The 27,277-nt window shown below is 38.5% G+C and overlaps 1 long non-coding RNA gene across 1 annotated transcript; it reads left to right on the top strand.

The window, feature by feature from the left end:
• The first annotated feature begins 359 nt into the window (after window positions 1-359).
• LOC129036553 (uncharacterized) lies at window positions 360-27,048 on the top strand. The gene is made up of 4 exons (XR_008502592.1): window positions 360-540; window positions 25,218-25,303; window positions 26,111-26,199; window positions 26,700-27,048. It is a non-coding gene; the product is annotated as an uncharacterized LOC129036553 (long non-coding RNA).
• The last annotated feature ends 229 nt before the right edge of the window (window positions 27,049-27,277 follow it).

Raw genomic sequence — 27,277 nt, 5'->3', positions numbered from 1 at the left:
AATCTGTTTTCTGTTCCCCTAGGGTTACAGTCAATGTCATATAAATAGGCTCATACAATATGTAGCCCTTTTAATCCGTTTTTTTTCAGGTAGCATAACGTATTTGAAATATATCCATGTTCTTTTGTGTTTTAACAGTTGCTCCCTTTTTTACTGCTGATTATTATGTCATTGTAGGGATGCACCAGAATTTATTTATTCATTCCCCAGTTAAGGGACTGCTATGGAATGACTTCTGTCCCCCACAGATTCACATGTTGAATCCCTCACTCCCAATGTGATTGGATATGCATAGGTCCTTTAGGAGGCAATAAAGGTTAAATGAGGTCATAAAGGTGGGGTCCTAACCCAATAAGTTTGGAGCCCTTATAAGAAGAGGAAGAGACATCAGGTCTCTCTCTCTGCAAGCATGCAGACTAAGTAAGGAGAGGTTACAGGAGCACACAATGAGAAGGCAGCTCTCTGCAAGCCAGGAAAAGAGCCCTCACCAGAAATCAAATCGACTGGCACCATAATCTTGAACTTCCACTCTCCAGAGCTGTAAGTAAATAAATTTCTGTTGTTTAAGTTATCCAGTCTGTGGCATTTTGTTACAGAAACCCAAGCAGCCTAAAGGTCAGAAGGAAAAATCTAGCTAGGATTCTAGTCACCGAGTATGAGTTACTAATAAGCAATAGTCATTTGATAACTTAGTCATGCCCTAAATGGAGTGGCCATGGTGGCTAGTCTTTGCCATTTAGTGAGCTAGATAAAGATCAGTGAGAATAACTGAGGACCCACAGTTGGAGCATAATGCAGAAAAATGGAGGAAAAGCCAGAATGAGAAAAGATGACTTACTTGACAGACATCATAATAATGCTACTAACTGCTCCTTATTTTAATGGGTAGTTTTGCCTAAACCAATTCAGCAGTGTAAATGCTTAATTCTTTCCTTCTACCAAGGGAGAAAAAAGAACTTAGTCCCTCTCAGGGGGACTTTCAGGGAGTCCTGCTTGGATAAAAGATGTTTAAGAAAGAGGCCATTTCCTAGAGTGTTTGTTAAAAAGCAAGTTCCAAGACCCTACCTGCAGGGAAACACAGAAATCTGCAGTTTTTAAAAGTCAGATAATTCTGATGCAGATAGTCCTAGAAGTTGATTTTCAAAAACAGTTTGTCAGAAATGGTTGATGTTTTCACTGTATCACTTGTATACATCCAGCGAAATGCCACATTTTAATTATATCATGACTTAGATTCAGGTCCTACTTTCCAGAAAGATGCATAATACCTATTCGTACATTTATATATTTATACATACAAATAACATACAGACTGTGATTGTTTATTTCAGTATATTTATGCGGAGAAACGTAGACACATTGCTATTACTGAGACAATGCATCTAAAGGTAGATCATGGCCCTTCGGGATCCATGGGTTTCTGTGCTTAAAATCCTTCAGTCAAATCGTAGATGTCAGGGCTGCTAAATGCACATCCTTTCACACCTTTTAGTGGGTTGAACCCTGAAAGGAGAGAGTTCCTGTGGGCATCACCATAGGGTGTTAGAGGAAGACAGCTGTCCTTGGCTTCTGGTCAAGAATATGCAATGAAAAATGAATGTTTCAGTACTTCTGAATAGTCTGCTTAATAATTTGGAAAGCAGAATGCATCTCTCTGATGCTCACTAAGCATTTTTGGCAAGTAATTGAAACACATTTATCTTCTCTGACATTACCTAATGGAGTTATCTACTTTTCTGGAACGTGCTGAAAGTGACTGGCTAAAATATGTGCATTTTGCAGTTCTACAATAAGGTGTGTGTGTGTCCCACAGATGGAAGCAGCCCACCTTGGGCACCCAGCCTGAAAAGTGAAACTAACGAGTTCTCTAGTAGCTGTTCAGTAAGTTGTTAGTTATTTTAACCTCTGAGATGTGAGTAAGGTCTCAGATCTTTTAGGGCTGGACTCTGGGCATTAAAAATGTTTTAATTTAAGCCTATCAAAATATATTTCAGTTAAAAAATATTTCATTTTAAACTGAGTGTTAAGGGAAACAGAAGTTAATTAAAAGGAATACTGTATGTGCTGTAACCATGTTTTAATTCCTGAACCCTGAGAAAGTAGTCATAGTAGAAAAATGTGACTTATTGAGACATTTATATAAACAGCTTTAAAATTAGAATAAGAGTCTATGATGATGATGATAATGATGATGATGAAGAATAATAAGAAGAAAAAGAATTGGTCAAAATTTTTTGGTTCGTAACATCTTAAGAAAGTCTCATTAGACATACATGGTCTCCAAAATAAGAAAAAAAATTTAAAAAGGTAGGGAACAGTTAAAGAAAGGCAGAATCCAGGACCGCTGCTTACATTTCATCAGTCCTCAAATTTATCTAAGAAATGTCACAAATCTTGGAAAGGAAAGGTGAAGCTGTGGGTTTTCATGGGTGCAGTCAAGTATGTACAGGATCCTTCTAACTATGTGAAGAGAGATAATTCTAGGGGACAGGCTGCTTTCACTGTAGGGGGCACGTTCACTACTCTGATTAAAAAGCTTGGCACGGCAAAGTTTCCAAAACCTGTCTTTATGAATTCATACCTCCCAATTGAACACCCAACACTGTCAGCCTAGTTTTTCATTACAAGAAAGGTGATAAAATCAAATATTGTTAAGATGGGCTCTTCATATGAAAACCTATTTGGATTTCATCCAGTTTCACAGAATTTCTGAACATCTATTGAAAACTCTGAGTAAACTCAGAGTAATCAAGAGTTGCAGATGGATATAAATATATCCATCATCCACTGTGAAAAGTGCAGCAAATACATGTTGTTTATGCTCTGGGATTCTTGTCTTTTAAGATGGGTTGCAAATATTACATGTTATGTTTTAGAGTTAAGTTTCGAGAGGAATCAGAGGAGACATAGTTAAAGCCAGTCAATATATTTTGAATTGTGACTGTTCTCATTGAAGAACCAAAAGGAATTCCCTGGGGGCAGTCTTTGAATCTCTTGTTTTCATTTTTGCTTAGGAAGTATTTACTTTCACTACTCAAAGAGAAAAAAAAAAGAGGATTTTTTTATTTCTACCCCTTCCCAAAGGGGTAGAAAAGGACTGGCTGTCATTTCCCCTATCAGAGTCCACTATTGGTCCAGCATACTAAAAATCTGTTAAAGTGACTATATGAAAATGTGGAAAAATGGGTGGGATATAATAATAAGTTAAAGAAACTCAGGTTCTGGCTGGACGTGGTAATTCATATCTGTAATCCCAGTGCTTTGGGAGGCTGAGATGGGAGGATCTCTTGAGCCCAGGAGTTCAAGACCAGCCTGGGCAACATTGAGAGATTCTGTCTCCATGAAGAAATTTGAAAAATTAGCCAGGCATTGGTGATGCATGCCTGTTGTCTCAGCTACTCAGGAGGCTGAGGTGAAAAGATTGCTTGAGCTCAGGAATTTGAAGCTTTAATGAGTGAGTTATGATCGTGCCACTGCACTGCAGCCTGGGCAATAGAGTGAGATCTTGCCAAAAAAAAAAAAAAAAGAAACCCAGGTTTAAAATTGGATTCATGACATGATTATAATTATGTTGAAATTATCTATATATGCAGCTAAAACTTAAAGGAGACATGTGGAAAATGAGGCCAAATGATTTGTTGGAAAGTGAGATTTGGGATGAATAATTTTTATTCTAAATTTTCTATACAGTTATTATGTTGCTTGCAAAAAAATAACATTCTTTAAAAACTCTGATTGATGCTCGGAGTTGCCAAGATGGCCGAATAGCAACAGCTCCAGTCTGCAACTGCCAGCGTGATCAACAGAGAAGATGGGTGATTTCTGCATTTCCAACTGAGGTACTTGGATCATCTCACTGGGACTGGTTGGACAGTGGGTGCAGCCCATGGAAGGCAAGCTGAAGCAGGGCAGGGCATCGCCTCACCTGGGAAGCACAAGGGGTCGGGGGATTTCCCTTTCCTGGCCAAGGGAAGCCATGACAGACTACCTGGAAAAATGGGACACTCCCCACCCAAATACTGTGCTTTTCCCAAGGTCTTAGCAACCAAAAGACAAGGTGATTCTCTCCCGTGCCTGGCTCAGCAGGTCCCATGCCCATGGAGCCTTGCTCACTGCTAGCGCAGCAGTCTGAGATTGATCTACGAGGCGGCAGCCTGGCTGGGGAGGGGCGTCTGCCATTGCTGAGGCTTCAGTAGGTAAACAAAGCGACTGGGAAGCTCGAACTGGGTGGAGCCCACCACAGCTCAACAAGGCCTACTGCCTCTAGATGCCACCTCTGTGGGCAGGGCATAGCTGAACAAAAGGCAGCAGACAACTTCTGCAGACTTAAACGCCCCTGTCTGACAGCTCTGAAGAGAGCAGTTGTTCTCCCAGCACAGCGTTTGGGCTCTGAGAACGGACATACTACCTCCTCAAGTGGGTCCCTGACCCCCATGTAGCCTAACTGGGACACCTCCCAATAGGGGCCAATGGACACCTCATATAGGCAGCTGCCCTCTGGGACGAAGCTTCCTGAGGAAGGATCAGGCAGCAATATTTGCTGTTGTGCAATATTTGCTGTTCTACAGCTTCCGCTGATGATACCCAGGCAAACAGGGTCTGGAGTGGAACTCCAGCAATCTCCAACAGATCTGCAGCTGACGGACCTGACTGTTACAAGGAAAACTAACAAAGAGAAAGGAATAGCATCAACATCAACAAAAAGTTCATCTACACCAAAAGCCCATCTGTAGGTCAACAACATCAAAGACCAAAGGCAGATAAAACCACAAAGATGGGAGAAACCAGAGCAGAAAAGCTGAAAATTCTAAAAATCAGAGCACCACTTCTCCTCCAAAGGATCGCAGCTCTTCGCCAGCAATGGAACAAAGCTGGATGGAGAATGAATTTGACCAGTTGACAGAAGCAGGCTTCAGAAGATCGGTAATAAGAAACTTCTCTGAGCTAAAGGAGGATGTTCAAACCCATTGCAAGGAAGCTAAAAACCTTGAAAAAAGATTAGATGAATGGCTAACTAGAATAAACATTGTAGAGAAGACTTTAATGACCTGATGGAGCTGAAAATCATGGAATGAGAACTTCGTGATGCATGCACAAGCTTCAATAGCTGATTCGATCAAGTGGAAGAAAGGGTATCAGTGACTGAAGACCAAATTAATGAAATGAAGTGAGAAGAGAAGGTTAGAGAAGAAAAGAGTAAAAAGAGACAAACAAAGCCTCCTAGAAATATGGACTATGTGAAAAGAACAAATCTATGTTTGACTGGTGTACCTGAAGGTGATGGGGAGAATGGAACCAAGTTGGAAAACACTCTTCAGGATATTATCCAGGAGAATTTCCCCAACCTAGCAAGGCAGGCCAACATTCAAATTCAGGAAACACAGAGAACACCAGAAAGATACTCTCGAGACGTACAACACCAGGACACATAATTGTCAAATTCACAAAGGTTAAAATAAAGGAAAAGGTGTTAAAGGCAGCCAGAGAGAAAGGATGAGTTAACCACAAAGGGAAGCCCATCCAACTAACAGCGGATTACTCAGCAGAAACCCTACAAGCCAGAAGAGAGTGGGGGCCAATATTCAACATTCTTAAGGAAAAGAATTTTCAACCCATAATTTCATATCCAGCCAAACTAAGCTTCATAAATGAAGGAGAAATAAAATCCTTTACAAACAAGCAAATGCTGAGAGATGTTGTCACCACCAGGCCTGCCTTACAAGAGCTCCTGAAGGAAGCACTCAACATGTAAAGGAACAACTGGTACCAGCCACTGCAAAAACATACCAAATTGTAAAGACCATCGATGCTGTGAAGAAACTGCATAAATTAATGGGCAAAATAACCAGTGAACATCATAATGACAGGATCAAATTCACATGTAACAATATTAACCTTAAATGTAAATGGGCTAAATGCCCCAATTAAAAGACACAGACAGGCAAATTGGACAAAAAGTCAAGACCCATCAGTGTGCTGTATTCAGGAGACCCATCTCACATGCGAGGACACACATAGGCTCAAAATAAAGGGATGGAGGAAGATCTACCAAGAAAATGGACAGCAAAAAAAAAAAAAAAAAAAAGCAGAGGTTGCAATCGTAGTCTCCGATAAAACAGACTTTAAACCAACAAAGATCAAAAGAGACAAAGAAAGCCATTACATAATGATAAAGGGATCAATTCAACAAGAAGAGCTAACTATCCTAAATATATATGCACCCAATACAGGAGCACCCAGATTCATAAAGCAAGTCCTTAGAGACCTACAAAGAGACTTAGACTCCCGCAAAATAATAATGGGAGACTTTAACACCCCACTGTCAATATTAGACAGATCAATGAGACAGAAGGTTAACAAGGATATCCAGGAACTGAACTCAGCTCTGCACCAAGCCGACCTAATAGACATCTACAGAACTCTCCACCCCAAATCAACTGAAAATACATTCTTTTCAGCACCACATTGCACTTATTCTAAAATTGACCACATAATTGGAAGTAAAGCACTCCTCAGCAAATGTAAAAGAACAGAAATTATAACAAACTGTCTCTCAGACCACAGTACAATCAAACTAGAACTCAGGATTAAGAAACTCACTCAAAACTGCACAACTACGTGGTAACTGAACAACTTGCTGCTGAATGACTACTGGGTAAATAACAAAATGAAGGCAGAAATAAAGATGTTCTTTGAAACCAATGAGAACAAAGACACAACATACCAGAATCTCTGGGAAACATTTAAAGCAGAGTGTAGAGGAAAATTTATAGCACTAAATGCTCACAAGAGAAAGCAGGAAAGATCTAAAATTGACACCTTAACATCACAATTAAAAGAACTAGAGAAGCAAGAGCAAACAAATTCAAAAGCTAGCAGAAGGCAAGAAATAACTAAGATCAGAGAAGAACTGAAAGAGATAGAGACACAAAAAATCCTTCAAAAAATCAATGAATCCAGGACCTGGTTTTTTGAAAAGATCAACAAAATTGATAACTAGCAAGACTAATAAAGAAGGAAAGAGAGAAGAATCAAATAGACACAATAAAAATGATAAAGGGGATGTCACCACTGATCCCATAGAAATACAAACCACCATCAGAGAATACTATAAACTCCTCTACGCAAATAAACTAGAAAATCTATAAGAAATGGATAAATTCCTCGACACATACACCCTCCCAAGACTAAACCAGGAAGAAGTTGAATCTCTGAATAGACCAATAACAGGATCTGAAATTGAGGCAATAATTAATAACCTACCAACAAAAAAAGTCCAGGACCAGCCGGATTCACAGCCAAATTCTACCAGAGGTACAAAGAGAAGCTGCTACCATTTCCTCTGAAACTGTTCCAGTCAATAGGAAAAGAGGGAATCCTCCCTAACTCATTTTACGAGGCCAACATAATCCTGATACTAAAGCCTGGCAGAGACACAACAAAAAAAGAGAATTTTAGACCAATATCCCTGATGAACATTGATGCGAAAATCCTCAATAAAATACTGGCAAACCAAATCCAGCAGCACATCAAAAAGCTTATCCACCATGATCAAGCGGGCTTCATCCTCGGGATGCAAGGCTGGTTCAACATATGCAAATCAATAAATGTAATCTATCACATAAACAGAACCAACAACAAAAACCACATGATTATCTCAATAGATGCAGAATAGGCCTTTGAAAAATTCAACAGCCCTTCAGGCCAAAAACTCTCAATAAACTAGGCATTGATGGAACATATCTCAAAATAATAAGAGCTATTTATGACAAACCCACAGCCAATATCATACTGAATGGGCAAAAGCTGGAACATTCCCTTTGAAAACTAGCACAAGACAAGGATGCCCTCTCTCATGACTCCTATTCAACATAGTGTTGGAAGTTCTGGCCAGGGCAATGAGGCAAGAGAAAGAAATAAAGGGTATTCAATTAGGAAATGAGGAAGTCAAATTGTCCCTGTTTGCAGATGACATGATTGTATATTTAGAAAACCCCATTGTCTCAGCCCAAAATCTCCTTAAGCTGATAAGCAACTTCAGCAAAGTCTCAGGATACAAAATCAATGTGCAAAAATCACAAGCATTCCTATACACCAATAACAGACAAACAGAGAGCCAAATCATGAGTGAACTCCCATTCACAATTGCTTCAAAGACAATAAAATACTTAGGAATCCAACTTACAAGCAATGTGAAGGACCTCTTCAAGGAGAACTACAAACCACTGCTCAATGAAATAAAAGAGGACACAGACAAATGGAAGAATATTCCATGCTCATGGATAGGAAGAATAAATATTGTGAAAATGGCCATACTGCCCAAGGTAATTTATAGATTCAATGCCACCCCCATCAAGCTACCAATGACTTTCTTCACAGAATTGGAAAAAACTACTTTAAAGTTCAAATGGAAGTAAAAAAGAGCCTGCATTGCCAAGACAATCCTAAACAAAAAAACAAAGTTGCAGGCATCATGCCACCTGATTTCAAACTATACTACACAGCTACAGTAACCAAAACAGCATGGTACTGGTACCAAAACAGATATATAGACCAATGGAACAGAACAGAGGCCTCGGAAATAACACTACCCACCTACGACCATCTGATCTTTGAAAAATTGGACTAAAAACAAGAAATGGAGAAAGGATTTCCTATTTAAGAAATCGTGCTGGGAAAACTGGCTAGCCACATGTAGAAAGTTAAAACTGGATCCCTTCCTTATACCTTATACAAAAATTAATTCAAGATGGATTAAAGACTTAAATGTTAGACCTAAAACCATAAAAACCCTGGAAGAAAACCTAGCCAATACCACTCAGGACATAGGCATGGGCAAAGACTTCATGACTAAAACACCGAAAGCAATGGCAACAAAAGCAAAAATAGACAAATGGGATCTAATTGAACTAAAGAGCTTCTGCACAGCAAAAGAAACTACCATCAGAGTGAACGGGCAACCTACAGAATGGGAGAAAATTTTTACGATCTACCCAGCTGACAAAGGGCTAATATCCAGAATATAGAAAGAACTTAAACAAATTTACAAGAAAAAACCAAACAACCCTATCAAAAGGTGGGCAAAGGACATGAACAGACACTTCTCAAAAGAAGACATCTATGCAGCCAACAAATACATGAAAAAATGCTCATCATCATGGGTCATCAGAGAAATGCAAATCAAAACCACAATGAGATATCATCTCACGCCAGATAGAATGGCAGTCATTAAAAAGTCAGGAAGCAACAGATGCTGGAGAGGATGTGGAGAGATAGGAACACTTTTACACTATTGGTGGGAGTGTAAATTGGTTCAACCATTGTGGAGGACAGTGTGGTGATTCCTCAAGGATCTAGAACTAGAATTACTGTTTGACCCAGCAATCCCATTACTGGGTACATACCCAAAGGGGTATAAATCATGCTACTATAAAGACACATGCACACGTATGTTTATTGTGGCACTATTCACAATAGCAAAGACTTGCAACCAGCCCAAATGTCCATCAATGATACACTGGATTAAGAAAATGTGGCACACATACAATATGGAATACTATGCAGCATAAAAAAGGATGAGTTCATGTCCTTTGCAGGCACATGGATGAAGATGGAAACCATCATTCTCAGCAAACTATCACAAGGACAGAAAACCAAACACCGCATGTTCTCACTCATAGGTGGGAATTGAACAATGAGATCACTTGAACACAGGGTGGGGAACATCACACCCCAGGGCTTGTCAGGGGGTAGGGAGCTGGGGGAGAGATAGCATTAGGAGAAATACCTAATGTAAATGATAAGATGATGGGTGCAGCAAACCAACATGGCACATGTTTACCTATGTTTCAAACCTGCACGTTGTGCACATGTACCCTAGAACTTAAAGTATAATAATAAAAAAAAAATCTGATTGACTAGTACACTGAAAACTATAAAATGCTTGTGAAAGAAGTTAAAGAAGACATCATAAATGAAAAGATATTCAGAGCTCATGAATTGAAAGACTAAATATTAAGATGTCAATACTACCTAAAGTGCTCTATAGATGCAATGCAATCCCTACTCCAACAACAGTTTTTGCAGAGACAGAAAAATCATCCTAGAATTCATATGAAATTTCAAAGGAGTCTGAATAGCCAAACCAATCTTGAAAAAGAAAACGAAAGTGAGAGGTCTCATACTTCCTGATTTTCAACCTTGCTACAAAACACAGTAATCAAACCCATGTGGTACCAGTGTAAAACTGACATATAGACCAATGGAGCAGAATAGAGTGTTCAGAATCAATTTCTCTCATACAAGGTCAAATGATTTTTGACAAGGGTGCCGAGACCATTCAATGGGGCAAAGGACAGTCTTTTCAACCAGTGCTATTGGGAACGCTGGATAACCACATGCAAAAGAATGAAGTTGGACCTTTACCTTACATCATATTCAAAAATTAACTTGAAATGGATCAATAACCTAAATGTATAAGCTGAAAGCATAAAACTCTTAGAAGAAAACATAGGGGAAAGGCTCTACGACATTGGATTTGGCAGTGACTTATTGGCTATGACACTAAAAACACAGGCAATGAAAGAAAAAATATTTAAGTTGGACTTCATCAAAAATAAAAGCTTGCATGCATCAAAGGACACTATTAACAGAATGAAAAAACAACCCACAGAAGGGAAGAAAATATTGGCAAATCGTGTATTTGATAACAGATCAATATCCAGAATACATAAAGAACTTCTACAACTCAATAACAACAACAAAAAATGGATTAAAAGTTGAACTTGAGTAGACATTTCTCCAAGGAATATATATAAATAATCCATAAGCAGGTAAAAAGATGTTTAACCTCACTAGTCATTAGGAAAATGCAAATCAAACAACAATGAAATACCACTTTACACCCATTCAAATGGCTATTATAAAAAAAAATTCACCCAGAAAATAACAAGTGTTGGTGAGGATGTGGAGAAACTGGAACCCTAGTGCATTGCTTCTGGGAATGTAAAATGGTACGGAAATTCTTCAAAAAATTAAAAACAGAATTACCACAAGACCCAGTAATTCCACTTCTGGATATATACTCAAAAGAAGTGAAAGTAGGGACTTGAACAGATATTTATACATTCATGTTCACAACAAGCATTTCAGCAATAGTCAAAAGGTAGAAGCAACCCAAATGCCCATCAACAGATGAACAGATAAATGAAGTGTGATATATACATATAATAAAATATTATTCAGCCTTAAAAAGGAAGAAAATTCTGACATGCTATAACATGAATGAACCTTGAAGACATGCTAAGTGAAATAAGTCAATCATAAAAGGACGTCTATTGTATGGGATTCCTCTTTGATGAGGTTCCTAGAGGAGACAAAATCATAGAGGCAGAAAGTAGAATGGTAGTTGCCAGGGGTTGGGGGAAGGAGAAAATGCAGAGTTTGTGTTGAATGCATACGGAATTTCAATGGGGAAGATTGAAAAGTTCTGGAAATGAATGGTGGTGATGATTGCACAAAAATATAAATGTGCTTAATGCCATACAACCGTACACTTAAAAATGGTTAAGGTGATAAATTTTAGGTTGAGTGTATTTCACCACAATAAAAAAAACTGATTAAATGCACATTTTTTTCCTCCTGTAAAACAAATCATATCAAAGTAAATACACATTCTAATTCTCTTATTCTAGGGAGTACATCCTGGGGTCCTCATTCCTATCTTTCTCTATATTCCCATTTCCCTTATCTCTGCTCTCAATAAGATTGTTGTAGATTAATTGCCCCAATCTGAGCCCTGCACATTTTCTTTTTTGACCACTTCAGTTGTCAGTTTCTATGCTGATGGATTCATCTTTGAATAACAAGTATTAAATAATTGTGTAATGTGTGTCATTGCTGTGGGCAATACGGTGGAATATGGGCCCAATGACTTGCAGCTATGCTCTGACAAGATAGGGTATTGGACGATAGGGCACATGGGACACAGACAATACCTCCAAAGGACGGTGGAATATGGGCCCAATGACTTGCAGCTATGCTCTGACAAGATAGGGTATTGGACGATAGCGCACATGGGACACAGACAATACCTCCAAAGGAAGATAATGCTTGATAGACCCACTGTGAGTAATTCGGATCAGAACTGCTTTGGGAACTTTGAGAGAGAACTGGGAGAGATGAGGTTGAAACAAGCTTTGGAGAATGGTAAGATTTGATTATATGGAGATGGGAAGCATTGAACTCAGAGAAAATGTGTCAGTTATTTATGAACATGTGCAGACTTTTTTAACCTTAGCACCATTGAGATTCTGTACTTCACACTGTTTATTGTGGGAGCTTTCCTGTACATTTTAGGATGCTTAGCATCTTCCCTGGCCTCTACATACTAGATACCAGTGACGCCCTCCTTCACCCCAATTGTAACAATAAAAAATGTCTCCAAACACTTCAGATCTTTCCTGGAGGGCAAAAAAAAAACAAAGAAAAAAAGCAAAAAAACCCCCAAAACTCCCCCTCCCCACCCCAAATTTGAAAACCGCTGCTATATGGAACCTGTCTCAGGGAAACATCAATTTGAACAGGGCAGAAAGTCCATTCCTGAGAGTGTCTTTCAAAATCTGTGTATTCCAAGTGCTCATTTTGGCACCTGTTATGTATGGATAGTTTTTAAGTCTTTTGTTCATTACTGTTTAAATGGTGCTATACACAGGCTGATCCTACCTTTAAAAGACTGTAGATAGGGAAAGCCTAGAAGCAGAAGGATCATTTAGGAAGCTTTTTTAATAGTTCGGAAAATAGATATAAAGACCTAAACTGAGGTTGTGATAATTGGGATAGTAAGCGGAAGGGTGCATGAATTTGTGTGAAGGAAGGACAAACAGAACTTGGGGGCAGGAGGCAATACATCTGGGCAAGCTGAGTAGAAGAAAAGAGAGGACCGGGTCTTCTGAGAAGATAAATCAGTGTAGATGTAAACTTAAGTCTCTTGATAACTGAGGGTTGAATGTGAACAACTTTTTGTGAACAAGTTATTAATTATTTCAAATCATGAAAATAACTTCAAGTCAAGTTGAATGTGGAATCAACTATAGGTGAAGAAGGTAGGCAAATTTAGACTTTATTTAGTCTTTTTTTTTTTTTTTTTTTTTTTTTGAGATGGAGTTTCGCTCTTGTTGCCCAGGCTGGAGTGCAATGGCATGGTCTCAGCTCACTGAAACCTCTGCCTCCTGGGTTCAAGCGATTCTCCTGCCTCAGCCTCCCGAGTAGCTGGGATTACAGGCACCCACCATCATGCCTGGCTAATTTTTGTGTTTTTAGTAGAGACGGGGTTTTACCATGTTGGCTAGGCTGGTCTTGAACTCCTGACTTCAAGTGATCTGCTGTCCTCGGCATCTCAAAGTGCTGGGATTACAGGTGTGAGCCACCATGTCTGGCTTAGACTTTATTTAGTCTTCTCTCAGAAAGAAAAGATTGTAAGAAGAAGGAGAAAAGCACCGCAAAATCTTTTTTTTTCTCAGTAATACCTATTTGAGATGTCAAGATGAATAATTTCTGATTTGGGATTCGGAAATCTGCATTTGGAACTCAGCACGTCCCTTTAAAAGCTGTCAGAGAATTAAAAACTTTGTGCTTTTAAAAATTCTAAACCATTTCTCCATTTTCACAGAGGAAATACAGACAAAGCAAGGGCAAAATTTCAGCATGAGGGCCTCCCCCTGGCTCACAGCCTTGGATGTTGCTAAGCTGGTGAGCATCGTATTGTCATTCGAGAAAGCCAGCTGCATAGCTAGATAGAGTGAGCCTGTCTCTTCAATTCCAAGACTGTAATTATGCTAAAATGGGATCTTGCAGCAGTGAATATAAAGAGAAGCCTTGGAATATATCTCCTACACTAAACAACTTTATGGTTGAAAGGAAGCAATTACTAAGAACAAGATGAGACTAAGTAAAAACAGCATAACTTTCCAACTTGGGTATTGACAGTATTGTGCTGACCTCAAACGGTCTTTGCTTCCTCCCTGCAACCCACCGAAAGCCATAATAAGCCCAGCTTGCTAGCCTGATTTTTAGATCAAGTGGAAATAATTTTGAAAAATGAAACTGCCCTCCCCTCACTCAATTTAAAGCAACTTTCTAGATGGACTTAATAATATCAGTAATCCTACCAAATAGTTATCCCTGTCACCAAGACTTAGAAAGATATTAGGTATTCACGTAAGCCCTTCGCTACTTGATGAATCAGCTCTACCTTCCTAAGTTATCACCATCCAGTTGCAAGTAGAGCTGTCTGGGGATAGGAGAGATATGAAAACAGTAGAAAAGGAGGATTCTTAATTCTTTTACTTCATGATTGAAGGTGGCAGAAAAAGGAAATTTGGTATAGAACAAGATTATATATAAGACGGAAAACTGAAAATTAGATCCACCTACAATAGCGCACCCAACCGCCTCCTCATTCTGACTTTGCAGTCTGCAATTGAACAGGTTCATTCTAACCCTCTATCGGCAAAGTGTATTATAAGGTTATGTGAAAGCAGGTGGTGTTTGAGAACAAGCACCCTCAGGCCAGGTCTGCACAAGTTAATTAGATCACTTAGCTCTCTCGATAATTCTAGAACCTAAAATATCAACTTTTACCTAAATTATACAGATGGTCATGCTTGGCGACATTTATCACTCACTCTTCTGGAGGTCTTACCCAAAGCATAAGACAATAGGAAGAAATAGAATAGACGGTATTGAGAAGAAATAATAAAAAATGTCATGATCTTTAAATGATATGATTGTGTTTCTAGAAAATTTAAGATAAAGAAAAACAATGAGGTCTAATGAGAGATATCAGTAAGAAAGTCAGGAATGGCTATAAACGTACCAAAATCAATAGGTTTCTTACACACCAATAATAATGTTATAAAATATGATGTGTAAGTGAGAGGAATTATTTAATTAAATCAAGATATTTGGGTCCAACGTAACTGTATACTATGGTCATTACAAAGATGGTGTACATCTCTATAACATGACATGGAAAGATATCTAAAATGTTTGGTAAAAGGAAATAGTGAAGTCCAAACTGTGTAAAGTATCAAAGTAAATAAAATTATATATGTATACGTGTATGTGCATATGGGTGTGTGTATGTTTATACACTCATGTGCCACATAATATTTTTGGTCAACGATGAACCACATATACAACGGTGATCCAAAAATATTATAATGGAGCTGAAAAATTCCTATTGCCTAGTAATGTGGTAGCCATCATAGTGTCTTTGCACAAAGCATTGCTCATCTGTTTGTGGTGATGCTGGTGTAAACAAACCTACTGCACTATGAGTCATATACAAAGTATAGCAATACAATTATGTACTGTATAATACTTGATAATGACAAACAACTGTTACTGGTTTATGTGTTTACCATATTACACTTTTTATCATTATTTTGGAGTATACTCCTTCTACTTATATATATTAAAAGGTTGACTGTAGGCAGGGCGCAGTGGCTCATGCCTGTATTCCCAGCAATTTGGGAGGGCAAGGCAGGCGGATCACTTGAGGTCAGGAGTTCGAGAACAGCCTGGCTAGCATGGTTAAACCCCATCTCTACTAAAAATACAAAAATTAGCAGAGCATGGTGGCACGCACCTGTAATCCCAGTTACTCAGGAGGCTGAGGCAGGATAATCGCTTGTACCTGGAAGGTGGAGGTTGCAGTGAGCCGAGATCGTGCCACTGTACTCCAGCCTGGGCACCAGAGAGAGACTCCGTCTCAAAAAAAAAAAAAAAGAAAAAAAATTAACTGTAAAACAGCCTTAGACAGGTCCTTCACAAGGTATTCCAGAAGAAGGCATTGTTGTCACAGGAGATGACAACTCTATGTGTGTTATTGCCTCTGAAGACCTTCCAGTGGGACAAGATGTGGAGGAGGAAGACAGTGATATTGATGATCCTGACCCTGCTTAGACCTAGGCTGATGTGTATGTTTATGCCTTAGTTTTTAACAAAACCTTAAAAAGTTAAAAAAAAAAAAAAGGAAAAAACCTTATAAAATAAGGATAGAAAGAAAATATTTTTGTACAGCTGTACAATGTTTCTGTGTGTATGTGTGGGTATTTTAATTTTATTTTTTAGAGATGGGGTTTTACTATGTTTCCCAGGCTGGTCTAGAACTCCTGGGCTCAAGCGATCCTCCAGCCTCAGCTTCCCAAAGTGCTGGGATTACAGGCATGAGCCACCATGTCCAGCAGTGTTTTAAGCTAAGTGTTACTATAAAAGAGTCAAAAAGCTTACAAATTTAAATATTTATAAAGTTAAAATGTTACAGTAAACTCAGGCTAATTTATTATTAAAGCAAGAACAAATTTTAAAATAAATGGAGTGTAGCCTATGCACACAGTGTTTATAAAGTCTACAGTAGCACACAGTAATGTCGTAGGCCTTCACAGTCACTCGCCACTTACTGACTTACGCAGAGCAACTTCTGGTCCTGTAAGCTCCATTCGTGGTAAGTGCCTTACACAAGTGCACCATTTGTTTTCAAATCTTTTATGCTGCATTTTTATTGTATGTTTTCAATGTTTAAATACACTAATATTTACCATTGTGCTACAATTGCCTACAGTATTCAGCACAGTAACCTGCTGTACAGGTTTGTAGCCTAGGAACAATAGACTATATCTATATATACAGCTATATATAGCCTAGGAGAATTAGATTATATATATGTAGTCTAGGTGTGCAGTAGGCTATATGATCTCAGTTTGTGTAAGTATACTCCATTATGTTCACACAATGATGAAATTGCTTAATTTCTCAGAATGAAGAATGTATTCCTTCAGCAGGGATATATTCATTTCTCAGAACTATCCCTGTTGTTAAGTGACACATGACTGGATATAAAGAATACATAATACATACATATGTATCTGGAAAAGAATCTGGAAGAACATAACCCATCCTTTTAAAGTGGTTTTCTTACACGTGGGGAAGAGCTGGAATTATGGCTTTCTCTTTCTCTAGTCTATATTTCTTTAATATTTTTACACTACAATTATGTATTATATTTGAAATCCAAGGAAGAGAGCAAGTGCAGTGGCTCACATTTGTAAATCCAACCCTTTGGGAGGCCAAGGCAGGAGGATTGCTTGAGCCCAGGAGTTCAAGACCAGCCTGGGTAACATAGGGAGTCCTGGTGTCTTAAAAAAAAAAATTATCCAGGCAAGGTGATGCGTGCCTGTGGTCCCAGCTACTCAGGAAGATGAGGCCGGAGAATCGCTTGAGCCTGGGAGAGCGAGGCTGCAGTGAGGTGTGATAGCACCACTGCACTCCAGCCTGGGTGACAGAGCTAGACTCTGTCTCAAAAACAAACACACAAAAAGCCAAAGAAAGCAATGAATACTAAAAATCTAAAAAAGAAAAATTAAATGTTAAGAATCTTTTTGAGCTCTCCGTTTATAGAGAATTTAAAAGCTTACCTCCTTAAGACTGAAATTGAAAATGAATAGCTACCAAAATGGGAATAGAATGTTCTAAGCTTCAGGCCAGTAAGAAAAGTAATTATGTGCTAATATTGTTAAATCAAAACATATTTTAAAAGATAGACCTAGCATTGGAAATTTCCTATTTTCTCTAGTGTTTAAATCAACCTCTTTAAACATTATATATTTTTCTGATTATGTCAGTAATTCATGTTTATTTCAAGAATTTAGAAAATACCAAAAAGAACAAAGAAGGAAACAGAAATAACCTATAATCATGTTCTTCAGAGATAACCAAAATTAATATTAATATTTTTGTGTATATATAGTACCCTTTAGTCTTTTAACACTTACGTATATTTTTAAAAAATAGATCATAACTATTTTCATCTGACAACACATAATGAAGGTGTCCCCTTGCCATTGTTTAGAATAGCATTGAATATTACCATTACTTCTTATTTTTTTAAGAAATATTACTATAATCCACACATTTATGTTAAATTTTTTAGTTAAAAAAATTAGAAACAGGCTGGGTGTGGTGGCTCATGCCTGTAATCCTAGCATTTTGGGAGGCCGAGGTGGGCGGATTGCCTGAGCTCAGGAGTTTCAGACCAGCCTGGGCAACACGGTGAAACCCCGTCTCTACTAAGATACAAAAAATTAGCCAGGCATGGCAGCGTGAACCTGTATTTCCAGCTACTCAGGAGGCTGAGGCAGGAGAACCGCTTGAACCCGGGAGGCGGGAGTTGCAGTGAGACAAGATCACTCCAGTGCACTCCAGCCTGGGCAACAGAGCGAGACTCTGCCTCAAAAACAAACAAACTAAAAAGATACATGAGTCAAAGGACTTTTTCTGTGTTATTTACAGCTATGTCCCCAGTACAGGGGACAGAGCCTGATTCTTAGAAGAGAATAAACATTAATGAATGAATCTCATTTCCCCAGGCCAGTAGGGCTTAAGCCTTAGTATATATAAGTATTATCAGGAGAACTTGTTAATGTACAATTCCAAGATCTCAGCCCCAGAGATATTGATTCAGATGTCTTTGGTGGGGCCGGAGTGATTCTGATACTGGGACCAACCGTTGGGAAACACTGCCTTAAGCTAAATACATAGAAGAATTACTGGATCAAAAGCATAAAGGTTTTGAAGACCTCTGATTTATATTGCTAATTTATCTTCCTAAAAAGTTTTGCCAACTTACTGCTTTAAAGCAAGCTCCTTCTACCTTGTGACATGTAAAACTGCCTATTTCGTGGTCTCTCATCAACACTGTGTATTATTGATTTTAAAAATCATGACTGATTTGATAGGAACAAGGAAGAAAAAATAAATAGCTTTTCATTAAAGATACAGAAAGTCATAAAAGAAAGTCACAGTCATCTAAATTCACACCATCCGGAATGAACTACTCTTACCTCTTGGCATAATTCTTTCTAATCTTTTTTGCTTTTTTTTTTCTGCTTTATTGAGGCTTAGTTGACAAATACAAATTGTATATATTCAAGGTGTACGAAGCGATGATTTGATATACATATACACTGTGAAATGATTGCCACAACTAAGCTGATTACCATATCTGCCACCTCACATAGTTACCTTTTTTTGTGGTGAAAATACTTAAGATCCACTCAGTAAATTTCAAGTACACAATACATTATTACTAACTATAGTTACCATGCTATACATTAGGTCCCCAGAAATTATTCATCTTATAACTGCAAGTTTGTTCCCTTTGACCAATATCTATTTTTTCTACTCCCTCAATTTTTGCTTTTTAAAGAAAACAATCATTATTGTTGTTTTAAAAATGGTACAGGCTTATTACAGAGAATGTGTATAATGAAAAAGAACAAATACGAAGGTTAAAAACAGCCCAGATTGCACCATGTAGACATGATTAGACTTAATATAAGAAATGACTTTAGACATCTTTCTCTCTCTTCTTTCTTTTATTTACTTTTTTAATGTTAATTTTTAAAAACTTTTAGGTTCAGAGGTACATGTGCAGGTTTATTATACAGGTAAATTGTGTGTCATGGAGCTTTGGTGTACAGGTTATTTTGTCACCCAGGTAATAAGAATAGTTCCTGATGAGTAATTTTTCCATCTCTCCCTCCTCCCACCCTACATCCTCAAGTAGGCCCCAGTATCTGTTGTTCCCTTCTTTGTGTCCATGTATATTCAACGTTTAACTCCCATTTATGAGTGAGAACATGTGATATTCTGTTCCTGTGTTAGTTTACTTAGGATAATGACCTCCAGCTCCATCCATGTTGCTGCAAAGGACATGATCTCATTTTTTTTTTTATGGCTGTGTGGTATTCTATAGCTTATATGTACCACATTTTAATTATCCAGTCTATCACTGTTGGTCATTTAGGTTGATTCCATGTTTTTGCTATTGTGAATAGTGCTGCAATAAACATATGCATGCACAAGTCTTTATGGTATAATAGAGCTATTTATATTCCTTTGGGTATTGTATTAGTCTGTTTTCATGCTGTTGATAAAGACATATCTGAGACTGGGGAGAAAAAGAGATTTAATTGGACTTACAGTTCCACATGGCTGGGGAGGCCTCAGAATCATGGTGGGAGGCAAAAGGCACTTCTTACATGGCAATGGCAAGAGAAAATAAGGAAGAAGCAAAAGCAGAAACCCCTGATAAACCCATCAGACCTTGTGAGACTTATTCACTATCATAAGAATAGCATGGGGAAGACTGGCCTCCACGATTCTATTACCTCCCCCTTGGTCCCTCCCACAACATGTGGGAATACTGGGAGATATAATTCAAGTTGAGATTTGGGTGAGGACACAGCAAAACCATACCAGGTATATACCCATTAATGAGATTGCTGGATCAAATGGTAATTCTGTTTTAAGTTCTTTGAGAAATCATCATGCTGCTTGCCACAATGGCTGAACTAATTTACATCTCCATCAGCATATATAAGTGTTCTCTTTTCTCTGCAACCTCTGCAGCATCTGTTATTTTTTAACTTTTTAATAATAGCCATTCTAACTAGTGCGAGATGGTATCCTTGTGGGTTTGATTTGTATTTCTCTAATGATTAGTAATGTTGAGCATCTTCTCATATGCCCTTTGACTGCATGTATGCCTTCTTTTGAAAAGTGTTCATCCCACTTTTTAATGGGATTGTTTGTTTTTTGCTGTTAATTTGTTCAAGTTCCTTATAGATTCTGGATATTAGACCTTTGTCAGATATATAGTTCGAAAATATTTTCTTCCATTCTGTAGGCTGTTTACTCTGTTGATAGTTGCTCTTTAGTTTAATTAGGTCCCATTTGTCAATTTTTGTTTTCGTTGCAATTGCTTTTGGCATCTTCATCATGAAATCTTTCCTGGGGCCTATGTCCAGAATGGTATTTCCTAGGCCCAAGGTTTTTATAGTTTTAGGTTTTGCATTTAAATCTGTAATCCATCTTCAGTTGATTTTTGTATATGGTGTAAGAAAGGGGTCCAGTTTCAGTCTTCTGCATATGGCTAGCCAGTTATCCTAGCATGATTTATTGAATAGGGAGTCCTTTCTGCATTGCTTGTTTTTGTCAACTTTGTCGAATATCAGATGATTGTAGGTGTGTGACATAGTTTCTGGGCTCTCTATTCTGTTCCATTGGTTTATGTGTCTATTTTTGTAGCAGTACCATGCTGTTTTGGTTACTGTAGCCTTGTAGTGTAGTTTGAAGTTAGGTAGTGAAATGACACTGGCTTTTTTTTTCTTTTTTTTTCTTAGGATTGCCTTGGCTATTCCGGCTCTTTTTGGTTTCGACATGAATTTTATTGATCTGCATATGTTGAAACCTGGGATCCCAGGGATAAAGCATACTTGAATGTGGTGGAGTAGCTTTCTGATGTGTTGCTAGATTTGTTTTTGTAGTATTTTGTTGAGGATTTTTGCATCTATGTTCATCTTTTGCCTGATGTTTTTGTATGTGTCTGTGTGTTTCTGCCAGGTTTTGGTATCAATATGATGCTGGCCCCATAGGATGAGTTAGGGAAAAGTCCTTTCTTCTCATGTTTTGGGAACAGTTTTAGAAGGAATGGTACCAGCTCTTCTTTATATGTCTGGTAGAATTTGTCGGTGATTCTTTCTAGTCTTGGGTTTTTTATGTTAGTAGGCTTTTTGTTTTTACTGATTCAATTTTAGAACTCATTATTGTTTGGTTCAGGGATTCAATTTCTTCCTGGTTCAACCTTGGTGTATTTCCAGGGATTTATCAGTTTCTTCTAGGTTTTCTAGTTTGTGTGCATAGAGGTGTTCATAGTAGTCTCTCAGGATTTTTTTTGTATTTCTGTTGGGTTAGTGGTAATGTCCCCTTTGTCATTTCTCATTGTTTTTATTTGGCTCTTCTCTTTGTTTTCTTTGTTAGTCTAGCTAGCAATCTATCAGTCTTATTTATTCTTTCAAAGAATCCAACTCCTGGATTCACTTATCTTTTGTATGGCTTTTCCACATCTCAATTTCCTTCAGTTCAGCTTTGATTTTGGTTATTTCTTGTCTTCTTCTAGTTTTGGGGTTGGTTTGTTCTGGCTTCTCTAGTTCTTTTAGTTGTGATGTTAGGTTGTTAATGTGAGATCTTTCTAACTTTTTGATGTGGGCATTTAGTGCTATAAATTTCCCTCTTAACACTGCTTTAGCTGTGTCCCAGATATTCTGGTATGTTGTATGTTTGTTCTCATTAGTTTCACCGAATTTCTTAATTTCTGCCTAATTTCATTATTTACTCAAAAGTCATTCAGGAGCAGGTTGCTTAATTCCCTTGTAATTGCATGGTTTTGAGTGATTTTTTTTTAAAGTCTTGATTTCTATTTTTATTATGCTGTTGTCTGAGAGTGTGTTTGGTATCATTTTAGTTCTTTTGTATTTGCTGAGGATTGTTTTATGCTTGATTGTTGGCCAATTTTAGAGTATGTGTCATATGGCGAAGAGAAGAATGTATATTCTATTGTTTTGGGGTAGAGAGTTCTGTAGATGTCTGTTAGGCCCATTTGGTCAAGTGTCAAGCTCAGGTCCTGAATATCTTTGTTAGTTTTCTGTCTTGATGATCTGTCTAATACTGTCAGTGGGGTGTTGATGTCTCTATTTATTGTGTGTGTGGGTTCTAAGTCTCTTCACAGGTCTCTAAGAACTTGCTTTATGAATCTGGGTCATCCTGTGTTAAGTGCATATGTATTTAGGATAATTAGGTCTTCTTGTTGAATTGAACCTTTTACCATTATGTAATGCCCTTCTTTGTCTTTTTTGACCATTGTTGTAATGCCCTTCTTGTCTTTTTGACCGTTGTTGGTATAATGTCTGTTTTGTCTGAAATTACAATGGAAACCTCTGCTTTTTTCTGTTTTCTCTTTGCTTGGTAATTTTTTCTCCATTCCTTTACTTTGAGGCTATGGGTGTCATTGCATGTGAGATGGGTCTCTTGCAGACAGCATACAGTTGGGTCTTACTTCTTTATCCAACTTGCCATTCTGCCTTTAAATTGGGGAATTTAGCCTGTTTACATTCAAGCTTAATATTGACATGTACAGATTTGATCCCATCATCATGTTGTTAGCTGGTTGTTATGCAGACTTAATTGTGTGGCTGCTTTGTAGTGTCAATGGTCTATATACTCAAGTGTATTTTTGTGGTAGCCAGTAATGGTCTTTCCTTTTGATATTTAGCACTCCCTTAAGGACCTCTTGTAAAATAAGTCTAATGGTAACCAATCCCCCTAGCATTTACTTGTCTGAAAAGGATTTTATTTCTCTTTCACGTATGAGGCTTAGTTTGGCTGGATGTGAAATTCTTAGTTGGAATTTCTTTTCTTTATGAATATCAAATATAGGCCCCCAATCTCTTCTGGCTTGTAGCATTTCTGCTGAAAGGTCTGTTTTTAGCTTGATGGGGTTCCCTTTGCAGGTGACCTGACCCTTCTCTCTAGCTGCCTTTAACATTTTGTCTTTAATTTTGACCTTGGAGAATCTGATGACTATGTGTCTTGTGGATGATCATCTTGTATAGTATCTTGCAGGGATTCTCTGCATTACCTGAATTTGAATGTTGGCCTCTCTGGTGCGCTTGGGGACATTCTCATGGATGATATTCTCAAATATGTTTTCCAAGTTGCTTGCTTTCTCTTCCTGTCTTTCACGGATGCCAATGAATTGTACATTTGGTCTCTTAACATAATCCCATGTTTTTCAGAAATTTTCTTCATTCTTCTTTATTACTTTTTATTTATTTTTGTCTGACTGATTTATTTCAAAGAACTGGTCTTTGAGCTCTAAGATTCCTTCCTCAGTTTCATTGATTCTGCTGTTAATACTTGTGATTGTATTATGAGATTCTTGAAGTGAGTTTTTCAGTTCTGTCAGATCCGTTTGGTTCTTTCTTAAAATGGCCATTTCATGTTTACTGTCCTGTGTCATTTTATTGTGCTCCTTAGATTTTTTTTGGACTGGGTTTTGACTTTCTCCTGAATGTCAATGATCGTCATTCCTATCCATAATCTGAATAACATTTATGTCTGTCATTTCAGTCACTTCAGATTGCTTAAGAATAGGGGGACTAGTGTGATTATTTGGAGGTAAGAAAACACTCTGACTCTTTGAGTTGCCAGAGTTCTTGAGCTGGTTCTTTCTCATCTCTGTAGGCTGGCCTGGTGATCCTTCAATGCTTGAAGTTGCTGTCTTTTGAATGTTTCTTTTCTTTTTATCTTCTTTGATGCCCTGGGGGTTTGATTGTGGTAAAAGGTGGGTTCAGTCAACTGAGTTCATTTCTGGAAGATTTTAGGGAACCAAGGCCCAGGTCAGCACCTCTGGTCTGCATATTCTAGCTTTGTGGGGCTAGTACCAGGTCCCTGCCTTTGTTCTCTGGCCCTTTGAAATTAGGAACCTGCTGCACTGGAGGAGCCAAGGTGTTCTTGGTCTACTGGCCACAACACTCCAATGAGTGGTACTAGCCAAAGTGCTTCACAGGGGGTGCCAGCAGCCATGGCAGCATGGCAGAGTACATGTGCCTAGACATATTTCTATGCATGTCTACAGATGGATGAATAAAAGATAGACAAATAGATGGCTGGCTGGCTTGTTGGAGAACAAGAGTGGAATACTTCTGTAAAAGTCAGAATAAAAATGTCACTTGTGTTTAAAAAAAAAAATAACAAAAACTCTGACAAGTAGAGCCAAGGAAGGCCATGGAGAGAAGGGTTCACATGCATAAATACTTGGTGACAAAAACTATCACAAAAGACTGCAAAAACCACAACCTTGCACAAAGGCCATCACAACCTTACACAAAAAATACTTCTGCGAGAATATCTGCCCCCAACTGCCTGTCCATACTTGGACCGGTGTCACCCTTGTTATTGATCCTTGTAACCTAAGGAAAATTATCTCAAAACAATTATGTAATCCTCCTCATTTTTCATTTAAAAGCCTTTGTCTTCCTTTACCCCCTTGAATACGCATATAGTTTACATGGCACACACATTCCCATTGCAATGCTTTATTCCTGAATAGGTATAATTTTCTTTTAGAGACTCTGTCTCTGTTACTTAGGTTGACACTTTTATAAAAGTGGAAACATACTACAGATAATCATGGGTATGCTATCTTTTATATTACCTGGGGTCTACTCTGTCTTCTGGGATTTTGTTAATTGTTCTATATCAGGGTTCATACTTCCCATTTGAGCATGTATTCTGTTCTTTTCATTGGTTCTTAGGTTGGGTTATCTCAGAAGGAGAACCTGAGACAAGAAAGTGAGTGGAAGCAGTTTATTTGGGAGAAAGTCCCAGGAAGCACTGGTAGGTGAGTGGAAAAGTGAGGAAGGGAAGGGAAGAAAGCCAGTAAAGGGTGAGCCAGTAAAAGGTTACTTTTGTGGGCCATAGGAGCAGCTCAATCCCACCAGGGATCTCTGGGAGGCAGTGCAGAACATATATCAGAGTTACTGCAATTGAGAGTGGAGAAATTGGATATTTATCCCACCTGTTGTCAGTCATTGGTTGAGCATTGCTGGGAGGAGGCATTAACTTCCCAGCACTTTCTGTCTGCCCCACAAGAGGCCAAATGGGCTCTGCTGATCAAAAGAACCCTCAGAGGTTGGGTGTGGTGGCTCACACCTGTAATCCCAACACTTTGAGAGACCAAGGCAGGCAGATCACTTGAGGTCAGGAGATCAAGACAAGCCTGGCCAACATGGTGAAACCCCATATCTACTAAAAATACAAAAAATTAGCTGGATGTAGTGGCACGTGCCTGTAGTCTCAGCTACTTGGGAGGCTGAGGCAGGAGAATCGCTTGAATCTGGGAGGTGGAGGTTGCAGTGAACCAAGATCATGCCACCTGCACTCCAGCCTGGGTGACAGAGTGAGACTCTGTCTCAAAAACAAAACAAAACAAAAAAACCCTCAGCTGTAGGTGGTTGCAGTTGGAAGCTCAAAAACCAGATATAGGAATTGTGAATGCTGAGGGGGTGTGGGAAGGGCCCCAACACTGTTGGTGTTACTCAGGAGTTTTGGATTGTTTTCCTAATTCAGTCTGGAACCCTGGAGCCTTTCATACTTTTCACAGCATCAGAGCCATTGCTCACTTCTCTATTTATCCTTTTTCCTCCAGCATTTATTCCCATCATTTCTCAGTCAGAAGATGAGAGAGATACACATACGCCCTCAGTACATATATTCTGTCTTGATCTGGAGGTTTTGGTAAGAATCCTCAAGATTTTGTTGACTGTCTTGTACTGTTTCTGGGGGCAGCAGTAAAGGTAGGAGCTGAGCCTTCCTGTGCATCTGGCTTCTCTGTTCTGTTCTAGAAGTTGGTGCTCCTCCCAAGCCCTTCCTGCCAGTTACCTCTCACAGTTTTTAAAGTTATCAAATGATGATTTAAAAATGTGTCCACAAATTCTTTGACATTCTTCCTCCAAAGGGCAGAGGCTAATTCCCCTCCTCCTGAGTGTGGGCTGGACTTGATGATTCTCTTCTTTTTAATTAATCAAATTATTTGTAGAGATGAGGTCTTGCTATGTTGGCCAGGTTGGTCTTGAACTCCTGGCCTCAAACAATCCTCCTGCCTTGGCCTTCCAAAGTGCTAGGATTACAGGTGTGAGCCACCATGCCTGGCCTTGATGATTCTCTTCTAATGAATAAAATACAGTGTAAGTAAGGGTATGTGACTAGCAGATCAAAAGCATCCCGATTTCCCCCAGCTTGCACTCTTGGATCATTGACTCTGAGGGAAGCCAACTACCCTATTGTGAAGCTACACACCAACTCTGAAGTGAGATCCACAAGATGATTCTGTGAGCCGGCCCGAGGAATGAAAGCCTCCAGACAACAGCCGCATGAGACAGTTAGAAAGAGGACCTTCTAGCACCTGTCAAGTCTCTAGACGGCAAAACCTGAGCCAGAACCACCCAGCTAAGCTTCTCCCACGTTCTTGGCTCACAAAAGCTGTGAAAAGAAATGTTTGTTCTTTTAAGCCATTGAGTTTTGGGGTAATTTGTTAAGTGGCAGTAGATAACTATTAATAATAAAATTGTATTAGATTTTTCCATCTCCTAGTTTTGTTCTTTTTGGTAAATTTAAGGCTGACTTTTAAAAATATTTTTTGCTCTCCTTTTAAAATATGTAGTTTTTCACATTTCATATTAAGCAAGAACTTTGATACTAACTCTTTGCCTCAAATTATGGCGTAATATGTTAACCTTTGCTTTTCTTTCTTTCTTTCTTTCTTTTTTTTTTTTTTGAGACGGAGTCTTGCTCTGTCACCCAGGCTGGAGTGCAG

Source organism: Pongo pygmaeus, chromosome 4 (genome assembly GCF_028885625.2).
Source record: "Pongo pygmaeus isolate AG05252 chromosome 4, NHGRI_mPonPyg2-v2.0_pri, whole genome shotgun sequence".
Lineage (NCBI taxonomy): Eukaryota > Metazoa > Chordata > Mammalia > Primates > Hominidae > Pongo > Pongo pygmaeus.
The sequence above is the reverse complement of the archived record's forward strand: the minus strand, read 5'-3'. Positions and strand labels throughout refer to the sequence as shown.